The 12,871-nt window shown below is 44.8% G+C and overlaps 1 long non-coding RNA gene across 1 annotated transcript; it reads left to right on the top strand.

The window, feature by feature from the left end:
• Positions 1-3,906, top strand: LOC139832078 (uncharacterized). The gene is made up of 6 exons (XR_011746591.1): positions 1-396; positions 486-582; positions 670-824; positions 1,710-1,783; positions 1,953-2,064; positions 3,655-3,906. It is a non-coding gene; the product is annotated as an uncharacterized lncRNA (long non-coding RNA).
• The last annotated feature ends 8,965 nt before the right edge of the window (positions 3,907-12,871 follow it).

Here is a 12,871-nt window from a genome sequence, read left to right as displayed (position 1 = left end):
AATGGGCAGCCACCCACCTTGGCCAATCAAATAAGGGGCTGCCATCACTCCCTCCCTCTATAAAAACCCCTCCTTGGCCGGCCACCTCCCCCTTTGCTCTCATTTTTGCTCTCTCCACTCACACCCACTCCCTCCCCTCCTTCTCCCACGAGCTGCTGCCCCTCCTTGCTTGCATGGCCGGCCATGGCCATGGAAACCTCTCCAAGATGCAACTCCCTCCTCCCTCAAGCTTTCCCTCACCATGAGAGCCTCCCTCTCCATCTTCTCCCCAACCTTAGATGGTTTAATCTCCTCTTCTTCTTCCTCCATTGCTAAGATTGGATCTTGATGCAGGTGCATGTTGGTCCAAGCATGGAGAAGCATGAGCAATCCTCAGATCTGAAGTTCTTGAGCAAAGTTCGTCCAAATCCCTGCAGTAATTTCTGTAATCTTGCTGTTTCAGATTCTGGTACAAACTTGTAAAATTCACCAAATCTCGTGCGCAGATCCAAATCGAGTGATTCAAAGTTCCGCAGATAGATACGGAAAAGATCTACAACTTGGCATTGGTCTCATCCTCAAATTCGTTACGGATTGTCCGTGGTAAATAAAGTTCTGTAAACATGCAGATTCACTGTTTGTTAGATTTGTTCCGATTTACAAAACCTTTTTGAACAAACTCAGCTGTAGGTGAAAGCCCTCTTCAGTACCTTCATTTTGGCGGTGGTTTCACTTCGATTGACCTCCTGAAACTGAAATGGTTCACAGATCAAGATCTGATCAGATCTGATTTTGTCGAATTAAACCAGGAGCTTGGGAATGAATTTTTGAATGAAACCAATTGGGTAAGAACCATCTTTTCAATACCTTTCATATGCAGCTGACCTCATATTTTTATGAGTTATGTAAGATTTTGGGTGAATTAAACTTGTTATGTGTGTTCTGCAGACATGGCTGTTAGCTTTTAAATCACCAAAAATCCATTTTTGAACCTAATTGAGTGATTCCAATTCTGTAAGATTACTGAATGTTTTCTTAATCTTCTCAAACAAGTTTCACACCTTTATCTGTTCTGTAACTCCAGAGAGAAAGCAAATGGTACAAACATGCAGTAACATTGTCAATCCATTTTTGAGAGTTTCAGAAACAATTTGAACCCAAATCCAATTGTGTATGCATCTCTGTTTAATTATCTTTCAAATGCCAGTGGTCTCATATTTTTAGGATTTTTCTACGATTTATGGCTTACAGATCTTGTTTTCTGTACAGTCAGATTCAAAGAAATTCCTAAATTTGTAGGATTCATATTTTTGGGTGATTCCAATTGGGTTAGTCTTGTATTAGTACTGGCCATCTAGGAAAAATATTATTAGTCTATGTTCATACATTTCTGTTGCTGTTAGTAATGTATATGTGTGACATGCTTTGTTGAAGCAAAACTTTTCGGTTTATTTAAAACCCTTGACCAATTCTTTTTAGTAGAAATGGGCAACCTTTGTCTTATGCTTGCAAAACAAAACCTCTGCAAGTTAACATCAGCTCTTTTGTTTTGCTTAAGTCTTCAAATGGTAGGGCATATCATTTGCTTCCTATTCTTGTGTAGTGTTGTGTAAGCTTTACAAAATAGAGAGAATGATTTCCCGCTTTTCCAAAAATGTTTCAAAAAAATAATATGAATGTTTGTAATTCCCAACTAATGCACTTGTCCTCTTTATGATGTTATCTACCAGGGGATGCTTAGTTGTGCCATGGTGATACCGAGAGAGGCAATTGCTAAGTTGTGATACTCTCATACCTTTACTAGGTAAATAAAATGGGTTCTCTTTTAGTTGCTTTGTAGTATCTATAAGTTCTTTGTATGTTAGCCCGTAGTAAGGTGGTTAGCTATTGCTTGTTGATTGTTGAATGTTGCATGCTTGTTATGATTGGTGCAATGTGATTGATTGTGTTCCTTTTATATTTTCCGACGATAGATGCGAACGATTCCGGAGAAGAAGAAGAAGTGGTTCGGACAAGGATTTTATTTATATTGACGGGATTCTTATATTGATGAAGTTGAAGAAGTCCAGGGACAAATAAGCCAAGGCAAGCCATCTTTTGATCTCTGATATGATGTCTCTTTGGATGTCATCTTGTGCTATCAATAGCATCTTGGTTCTATGTGTGATGATCTCCATATTGTTGTCATCTATGCTTGAATGCAAGCATGGTACCTCTAGTAGTTTTATCTTGTCAAGGTCTTGGTAATTGGTTGGGTGTATGGTATCATGGCCATTGCTATCCAACTTGCTTTCTATATTTAGCTTGAATATGTTCCACCTCGGGACAAGATTCATACTACACCCCCTTCTAGTGTAGATGTATCAATACCATGTTTTGGTGTATTCTCAAATTGTGATGAGTATGCCTGTTTTCCCTTAATGGTGTTGGTGTTGGTCAATTCTCATCCCTATCTATCTATTGATTGGGTTAGATAACACCACAAATCTGAAAGTATATTTCCTCTTGTGTTGTCATAATACATGCTTAGCTCAAGCAAGTATGATCCACTCCAATACCTCTTTTTCATACCCTCAATGGCGTGATGATCCTCATCTCGGCCATAGTGTTGTATTAGTTCAACTCATGAAACTTTAGATTGGGAACCCCTCAAGGTTTACCTTGTTGTAAATGTTTATGAAAACCTTGGGTGAGGCAATCTTACCCAAGCGTATGGTTTATGAAAGGAAAGGATCTTGACAAAGATGGTTGGAAAGAGGAAGGTGTGTGTGACTTGGGTTTTTGAGAAAAACGACACATGGTTCTTTGTATTCGCCCGGAACAACTAAACAGCGCAACCATAGCTACTCCAACGTGGGCACGGGGCTTAACTTGACGTTTGTTCTTCTTAGCATGAGGCACCGCACAACTATACAAGGGTACGGTTACCCCCGAGTCCGGGTTGTCATGGTTGGGACAATAGTATAACGGGAGGCCTTCGGGGCAGACCCGTCCGGAAGACACTATGGGTCTCCTGGCTTGGCGGTGGAGCCACGCTCTAGAGGAGGTGAGCTGCCACGGTGCCGGGGAGGTACATACTCCATAGGGTAGGACCTCGTGTTAAGTCGAATGGGCGAAAGGTTATGTCCGGGTATCCGTCGTGGCATATGTCGTTATGCGGGGATGATGCCCACACGATAGGTATCCGGATAGTTGTGGTGAAAGTGTGCAAACTCTGCAGGGTCAAAACTATTCGAATAGCCGCGTCCGCGGTCATGGACGGTTGGGATGGCCGTTACAGAGCTGTGTCGAGTTTTGGTTTTGAAAATGATTTCCAAAGGAAATGTGTGTTGGAAGTACCTGAAGGGTACGGAAAAGATGGTGTGCCGACCATGTGGAGATGGTCGAGGAAAATGAAACAAAAGAGGGTGACCCTTCCTAGTGTTTCATGTAGAGGAACTCTGCTTTAACAAAGATATAGAGATGTCATAGGACTTTCTTAGTGTCCCCTTCAACTGTGATGTGGGATGCTATATCCACAAGAGAAACTGATTCTCTTTCACATGCTATATCCACCAGAGAAACTATTCTTCCTCTCTTGTCTTCTTTATTTAGAATTGTTATCACCTTCTTGATGGTTTGCGAGTACAATTCAAATGTACTCACGGCTTTGTCCCTGGCTATTTACTTGGCCAGACCTGGAGGACTTCGACAGATGAAGAAGGAGTTGACGACGTCTATGCGAGCTAGGAACGTCTTCCCAGTCAGTTGCCTGTAGGGTTAAGGCAGATGACTTGGGCTCTACGCTGCTGAAGTGATTCTGCTACTCTGATGATTAGATTAGGCCCTTCTAGGCTATCTTGTAAAGATGGGTCATGTGACTTTATTGTAATTTTCTTATTCCATTTTGTAAAGCATGATGTAATTTGATATCAGTTCAGTTATGTGTTCACGGCACACTGATCATGGGAACGTGAACTGTATACATAACAGGGTATTTCGGACAGCTAGTCCGGGGTCCCCACACCTAGTCTACAATTCGTAGGCATTGACAAGTTGACACCTTGTCAATTGGCGCCGTCTGTGGGAAGTAGAGGCGACAAGGAGCTGATCTCGATGGCACGTTCAAGATCGTCGACTTCATCAGTAGCAAGCAACATCATGGACAGAGGTAAACAGATCGAAACTGGTCTCGTTGATTTTATTCCTCACCCGCCCTCCCGTTTGGATGCATATGCGTATCTGGAGGAGCCCATGAAGATGACGTTTGGAGAGTTCCACTTCCACGTCGAGAAAGAAGGATCGTATCGTCTCGAAGTTCCGATCTCGTCGGGATTACCAGCGGTTGGTCCTGCTGTCTCAAACTCAGTATCATCCGTCGAGTCAAGCGACAAGGAGATTTCGTCGCCACGTTTCATCGGCAGCGGGGCAAGTGAAAAACTCGCCAAAATCTTCAGCGACATGTCCTTCGAGTCATCGGCGGACTCCCATATAAGCGATGATTCGAGCGACACCGATAGCTTCGACTTCATCGACAAATCCATCTCTATTGGGAAAATCTTCACCAATCTCTATGATGGTGTCACCAAACCAAACAAGCGAAAACTCCAAAATATCACCAAGTTTATGCCATTGGAGAAGCAAGTCGCGATCAAGAGGAAACATCAGAGGCTTTCGACGATTTGGGAAACCCCTATGTCGATCCCTCAGATCTAAGGAGAGGTTTGGGCACTAAATATGTCGGGCCCACACCACGTGCCAGAGTTCAACTTCAACAAGCAGCCTGGGATAGAGCTGCGAAAGCTTTGGATGGCTCTGAACCAATGGAGACAACTGCTACAGTCGAAGAACTGCAAGCTTATCAATATAGACTCGCCCGAGCTGGAAGAGAGTTGGAAAAACAGACAACTGCTTTGAACAGAAGAAGGGAGGCAGCTTCCGCATCAAGCAGGCGACGAGCAGAATTAAGTTGACACTCAGAAACTTCGGGAGATAGTCACAGAGAAGCTCGGAGGAGAGCAAGATCTCGGCTGCAAAATATACCGGAAGCCGAAAGAGACTCTAATCCAAACCCTCAACATGTCCTTTATGTCAATCGACACGAGGGGGAATATTATCCCAAAAACACCGGAAGCAGGATACATGGCGACACAAGCTTTCATCTTAGCGTCCAGGCCACCTCCCGGAGATCCAAGAGAAGCGTTGTACAACATGGCCATGGCAGGATGTGGAGCCATGGGAGCAGCGTTCACAGCCACATCTCCCGAAGGAACTGCAAGGCAAAATAGTCCGAGACCTACCGCAGCAGTGCAAGATCCACCAAGAACAAGTGGAGCCAGGGACACAACAACTCAGGCCAGAGTTGACAGAGCACGACAAGAAAGAAGGGAGCGTCGGCATTCACCAGAACTTGCTGAAGAGGACATGTGTGGACTCCCATGTTTCACACGACGGGTCCGAAAAACTCGAGTTCCATCAGGATTCAAGCTACCCGATAGTTTCAAGAAATTCGATGGCCTGCAAGACCCCGAGGATTGGCTTGTGGATTACCTCAAGACAGTAAAATTGATAGGCGGGACCAGAGCGACAGCCATGCAGAGCATCCAGATACATCTGAGCGGAGCCGCCAGATCATGGATAAAAAAGCTTCCACCAGGTTCCATCGACAGCTGGGAAAGTTTCGAAGATGTGTTTATCAAGAATTTCCGGTCAACCTGCAAGAAACCTGCGACACTAGAGGAGTTGAGGTCATGTCGACAAAAGCATGATGAATCAATGAGGAAGTACATCCAAAGGTGGAACATCATCAAAAACTCGGCAGAAAATATATCTGACGAAAGAGCGATAGATGCATTTGTTGCAGGAGTTCGACGAGGAGATTTCGTGGAGGACTTGGGGAGGACAAACCCAAGAACAGTATCAGCTTTAATGGAGATAGCAAACAGATGGGCAGATGGCGAAGATGCGGTACATAACAAACGACATAGGTCCCCAGACGAAGATCGCAGTCGAAATTTTCAAAATAGACGTCGATTCCCCCGTCAATTTTCAAGTTACGATGCACCTGGCCAAATATCGGCTGGCTTTCGGGGAAACAATGGAGGAAACATTAGAGATGACTACCAGAGAAATAATGCACAGCAAGGCGACAATAGAGATAACAGGCAAAATAGCGGGCCAAGGTTCCAGAGACCTTTTGTGTCTCCCGAAGAGATGATGAACGGGCCGTGTCAGATGCATTTCTTTCTCGACAGCAATGGAAAAAGACAGTCAGGACACTTGCAAAAGGATTGCCGAAATTTTCAGGCAATGCTAAGATGGGCAGGACATGCAAATGCTCAGGCAGCACACAGAAACCCTCAAGGACCTAGGAGTGAGATTCACTTGCCACCTCCTCCCGCGGTTACAGACGAAAATCGACATCAACTCAGAATAGCGGTAGCACCTGCCCCACCGCCCTACGTCGATCCTAACTCTAACGGAGCGGTCTCGATGATTCAGAAAGGCAAGCCATCCAATAGAGCTCAGAAAGTAATCTCGCGATAGGTGTTTATGGCAGAGAAGATGCCACCACCAACAGTCGAGTACCTCAACTGGTCAGGGCAAGATATTGGCTTCACAATAGCTGATCATCCACAGCAAGTTCCTCGACCAGGGCAGTCAGCACTGATTTACCAGCAGTAATTGCGGGATTCGATGTATCTCGAGTATTCATAGATGGCGGCAGCAGTCTAAACCTTATGTACGCAGATACGCTAAGGAAGATGAATATTTCCCTCGCAAATTTGAAACCAACCGATACACGTTTCCACGGCATCACACCAGAGAAGCCAAGTTACCCACTGGGGAAGATCAATCTCGACGTTCAGTTTGGGACCCGAGAAAACTACAGGATAGAGAGGTTGGAGTTCAAAGTTGTGGACTTCCCGTCGCAGTATCACGCTTTGTTGGGGCGACCAGCATATGCCAGGTTTATGGTGGTACCACATTACACGTACTTGCTTTGGAGGTTACCTGGACCTAAAGGACCAATCACAGTCAAAGGAAGCTTCGCGCTAGCCGATAAATGCGACAAAGATTTTCATCGACTATCAGAAACTTTCGGGATGCAGGCAGAGTACGCAGCGTCAAGGCTCATGACTGATTATGATGTGCTGCCAGACGTAGGAAGGCCCAACAAGGAATCAACTTTCAATACAGCAAAAGATTCTAAGGAAGTGCAGATTCACCCGACAGATCCGAAGAAAACAACATCCATCGCAACAAACATGGACCTCGCATAGGAAAGCGCGCTCATCGAGTTCCTCCGTGAGCACTGGAAAATCTTCGCATGGTGTCCAGCTGACATGCCAGGAGTACCCAGGGAACTTGCCGAGCACCACCTAAACTTGGATCCTATTGCGAGACCAATCAAGCAACCTTTGCGGCGTTTTTCGGAACCAAACCGCAAAGCCATGCTGTCAGAAATTGATCGACTTAGAGAAGCTGGTTTCATCAAAGAGATATCTACTGAGGCCACTTGGGTAGCTAACCCAGTGATGGTGCCGAAGAAAAACACGAAAGTCCTTCGCATGTGTGTCAACTTTACGTGCCTCAATAAACATTCTCCAAAAGATCACTTTCCCCTCCCAAGGATCGATCAGATTATCGACTCCACGGCAGGATGTGAACGTCTTTCCTTCTTGGACGCATATTCTGGTTACAACCAGATCAGATTAAAGAAAACGACGAAGCCAAGACAGCGTTCATCACACCGTATGGCGTATTTTGTTACAAAACAATGCCTTTCGGATTGAAAAACGCGGGAGCAACATATCAACGGATGATGCAGAAATGCCTAGCAACACAGATTGGGAAAAATGTACAAGTATACATCGACGACGTCGTCATCACATCAAAAAAGGGGGCAACATTAATCGAGGACTTGAAGGAAACTTTCGACAACCTCGACAAATTTTGTCTCAAGTTGAATCCGACGAAATGTTCTTTCGGCGTCCCCGCAGGAGAACTTCTCGGGTTCCTAGTTTCAGCAAGAGGAATCGAAGCAAATCCCGACAAAATCCAAGCTATCGTAACAATGCGGAAGCCAACAAAGTTGAAGGAAATACAGCAGTTAACTGGGCGAGTCGCAGCTTTAAGCAGATTCATCGCCAGGCTAGGAGAAAAGGCGCTACCGTTCTACGCCTTAATCAAACAAGGAGAGAAGTTCCAGTGGAACGAAGATGCAGATAGAGCCTTCGAACGGAAAATTTCGACACCACCAATTCTAGTGGCGCCAAAAGAGAAAGAACCACTCCTGTTTTATATTGCGGCTACACCTCAGGTGGTCACCACGGCGCTAGTTGTCGAAAGAGAAGAAGAAGGAAAACTCCATGGAGTGCAGAGGCCAGTATATTTCATCAGCGAAGTATTATCGCCTTCAAAATAGAGGTACCCGCAGTACCGAAAGCTAGCATATGGAGTATTCACAACCGCAAGAAAAATGCGTCACTATTTTTCGGCGCATCCGATAATAGTGGTCAATGAGGCGCCTTTATCCAACATACTCAATAATCCAGAAGCTACAGGCCGTGTCTCCCTTTGGGGAATAGAACTTTCTCCTCGGGACATCACGTATGAAAAAAGAAAGGCAATAAAGTCACAAATTCTACCAGACTTCATCGCAGAGTGGATGGAGTTGCAAAACACAGGACCTCCGGATTTATCGAGAACCTGGACTATGAATTTCGACGGGTCCAAAAGGTTAGAAGGAGCTGGAGCAGGGGTAATACTCACATCACCTGAAGGCAACAAATTGAAATACGTCATGCGGATGACGTTCCCAAACGCATCTAATAATGAGGCAGAATATGAAGCCCTTATACATGGGATGAAGATGGCGAAAGCCTGTGGCGCAACTCGACTAAAAATATTTGGCGACTCACAGTTGGTAGCTCAGCAAGTCATGAACCAATGTGATGCGGTCAATGATAGCATGGTGGCATACAAAGAGATGTATAATGAGATGGAGAAGCTGTTTGACGGATGCGAGGTAAAACATATCAGTAGGCTGAGCAATGATGAAGCCGATGTTCTTGCAAACATCGGGTCGCAGTGCCTCGCAATTCCCCCAGGTGTGTTCTGGGAAGAATAACAGAGAGGTCCACGAAGCCGAAGAAACCAACAAAGAAAGAGAAGAGCGAGAAACCCTCGGGGGCTGTGAAAGAAGCATTGGAAGAAGAAGACGAGGAACAGGATCTAGTACTGATGGTACAAATCCCATGGATGCAAGCGTACATATCATACATCCTAAGAAAGACAATACCCGATGATCCAGTTGAAGCAAGGCGAGTTATTAGGCGATCCAAAGCTTTCACGGTGGTCAAAGGAGAGCTGTACAAATGCAGTATCTCGGGTGTGTTACAACGGTGCGTCACACCCGAAGAAGGAAGGATAATTCTGAAGGACGTACACGAAGGAGTATGTGGCCACCACGCGAGCAGTCGAGCTATTGCAGCCAAAGTTTTTGGAGCAGGATTCTACTGGTTGACAGCAATTGAGGACGCGAAGGAGATAGTGCGAACTTGTGACGCATGTCAAAGATTTGCCTCAAAACCTCACTCTCCGGCAGCAGAATTAATGCCAATACCCTTATCTTGGCCCTTCGCTCAATGGGGTCTCGACATGGTAGGAAAATTACACAAAGCTTCGCCAGGAGGATACGAGTACATGTTGGTTGCTGTTGACAAATTCACCAAGTGGATAGAAGCAAAACCGATAAATTCACCAGATGCAGCATCAGCAATAAAGTTCGTGAAGGGCATCGTTTTTCGATTTGGAGTACCTCACAGCATCGTCACAGACAATGGCAGCAACTTTACGTCAAAGGAGTTCAAGGCGTACTGTGCAGAGGTAGGCATCAAATTGCACTTCGCGTCAGTCGCACATCCTCAAACTAATGGTCAAGTCGAGAAAGCCAATGGTATCATCTGTAACGGCATCAAGAAATGCTTGTTAGGACCACTGGAAAAAGCTCGACATACCTGGCCAGAAGAGTTACCAAGTGTGTTATGGAGCATCCGAACAACACCAAATACAGCGACACAGGAGACCCCGTTCTTCCTAGTCCACGGAGCAGAGGCAGTACTACCGATAGAAATAGAGCACGACTCCCCCAGAGTCACAGAGTACAACGAAGAAGTTTCCAGGAAAGCTTTGGAAGATGACGTTGACGCACTCGACGAAGCTCGAGACGAAGTATTGTCAAGGGTAACTAAATATCAGCAGGACCTGAAAAACTACCACAGTCGACGTTTGCGACTAAGATCCTTTCAAGTTGGAGACCTAGTTTTGCGACTCAATCAAGAGCGTACTGAAAAACTCGAGCCACCATGGCTTGGCCCTTACGTCATTACGGAAGTAATCGAAAGAGGAGCGTACAGGATAAAAGACAAGAAGACAGGGGTTCCCGAGAAAAACCCCTGGAACGTGGCACAGCTAAGGCGTTTTTACGCTTAGTGTCAAAATATAGTCCTCCTTGTAAAAATACAATGTACTGAAACGCCCGCGAGTTTTCAGACGCACTCTTTTCCTTTTTCGGGGCACCGAGTGGGGCCGAGAAAGGTTTTTAATGAGGCGGGCTCGCGGCGCTGCAATATAATAAAGATAGTGCAGATATACTTCTTATTCTTCGACACGCTCGGGGGCTCAATGCTTTCAAGTTACAAAATATATACAATATAGAAAAACTAGACTTACCGAAATATTTCGCCTTGGTACAAGAATACCTCGCCAAATAGAACATCGGAAGCTAACAACTGTAAATATAGCGTACTCGTCAAAATATTATTGCTTTGGTTTGAAAACCTCGCAACAAAAATATAGAACGTCACCACCAAGACACTCGGGGGCTCATGCCCGTTGATAGCAAAATATATATACCTTCTCGCAATAAGAGAAAAATCTTCGGGATAACAAAATAGTACAAGCCCCAGCCAAAGGCTTGGGGGGCTCGACGATCAAAAATAAAAACAATACATACTTACATAATTGACAGCTTTACAATATAGATCATGTTTACATAGACGTGTCAATGGCGAAACTACAGTGAGAAAAAGGAAAAACCCTCAGTGGATACCTAGCACATGGTCTATGGTTACTCGTTCATTGGAAGGACGGGTACTATGCTCGGCATAGCTACCCTTCACAAAGAACTCAGCATCCATCCGAAGAAGTTCATCCATCATATCTTCGGCTACAGGAGTCACCAGATCATCAATCTCGCCCACGTTCCTCTTTTTCTTCGACATTTTAGCCAGGCACGTGGGAACAATTTGATCCATGGGCAATTTTGGATGGCAAATATTTATTATCATCATAGCAAATCTTACGCCAGCAGAAAGTTGAGCCCGCACAAAGCCATGGATTCGAGGAGCATCTCGAAATTTTTCCATTAACGCATGAAGAGTTTCTGGCATTTTGTTGCGAGGGAACATGGTTCCATAAACTAAAAATAAGGTCTTCGTACAGAAGTCAAGAAAATCACGGACCTGACCCGCGCGATCTTGGAATCTGACAATTTGACGGGTACGTTCGGGAGTAACCCAAAGGTTAGAACCATGTTGGGCAGACAATCTGAGCAGAGCACTAGCTCGAGCTTCAACACGTTGATCTTCGGCAGCAGTATCCAAAAATGAGCCTGGTACAGCGAATAAATTGACTAGGAGGGAAAAATAGCAAATATAACATCCAGCATGGTTATGAACAAGAAACATACCTGTCATATCTAAGCTGGCGTCAGTCATCAGCTGAAGCATATAATTTTCTCGAGAGGAAGCTTCGGTAGCCTCAGCAACAGCAGCATCCTTTGCAGCAATGGCTTCTTTTGCCTGTTGAAGAGCAATATTCTCTCTCTCGGATGCTTGTCGAGATTGTTCCATCATCACAAGAGTTTGTTTTTTCATGGACTGGAGTTGTTGGCGCAATTCTTGCAAATCTTGCGACAGATGTTGTCCCGAAGAACCGTCGACAAAGTTATCATTGACTAGTGTTTTCTTCAAGAAGGAGGAAGCAGGAGAAGTATCGGCAGAATGAGGATCGGCAGAGTAGTTATCAAATATCAACTGGAAAAGAAAATTCCAATATCAAAGGATTGCACAAGACAGAATTCCATTGATCTTCGAGAAACTTACATGAATATTACAGAAGGAGTTCTTCAAAAGTACTAAGGTAAAAGCTAATATGGCGACAATAGCTAAAGAAATAGGAAAAATAAAAAGAAGGGGCATTCAACTAGACCTCCGGCTTTGATGAGCTAGGAGTTGAAGATGGCTTGATCCCGAGATAGGACAGGATTTTCTTCGTGTTGGGCTTTGCCGCCTTGATGAATGATCGCCATTTTGTCTGCTCTATCTGTTCTGTGTCACCTACTTTCGCCCAGTCGATAGTTTGTTGGCTATCAGCAACCAAGGCAACAGTGCTTTCAACAGCGACCTTCATATTTTCCTGGCGCATCTTCAGCCCAAGATCTTCTGGTGGATTAAAGCACTTGGCAAGAGCAAGGAAAGTTGCGGGTTCCTCTTTCTTCGGGAAGAAATAGGGGAAGAGTCGCGACAACCCTGCTTTAGCTTCATCAATGCCCTCGTGTGCTTCTGTTCCATGAAACTCAAGGAACGAAATGGCGTCAAGAAGAGGATCATTGTCGGGATCTTCAAGTTCAAATTCCTGAGATGTTTTATCTGTCAAGATAAAAACTTATTGATCAACAAACAAGTGAAGGAAAGAAAGTCCAAAGGAGATGAAGTAAGTTCAGATACTTACTGACAAAGCGACGGTTTTGCAACTTTATGCGCTTAATGATCGCTTCCTCGCGAGCAGATTGTGTGGCTATATGCTCGCTCAGCGAAGTCTCGGCATCGTGAAGTCTCTTCCTAAG

This window comes from Lolium perenne, chromosome 6 (assembly GCF_019359855.2).
Source record: "Lolium perenne isolate Kyuss_39 chromosome 6, Kyuss_2.0, whole genome shotgun sequence".
Lineage (NCBI taxonomy): Eukaryota > Viridiplantae > Streptophyta > Magnoliopsida > Poales > Poaceae > Lolium > Lolium perenne.
The sequence above is the reverse complement of the archived record's forward strand: the minus strand, read 5'-3'. Positions and strand labels throughout refer to the sequence as shown.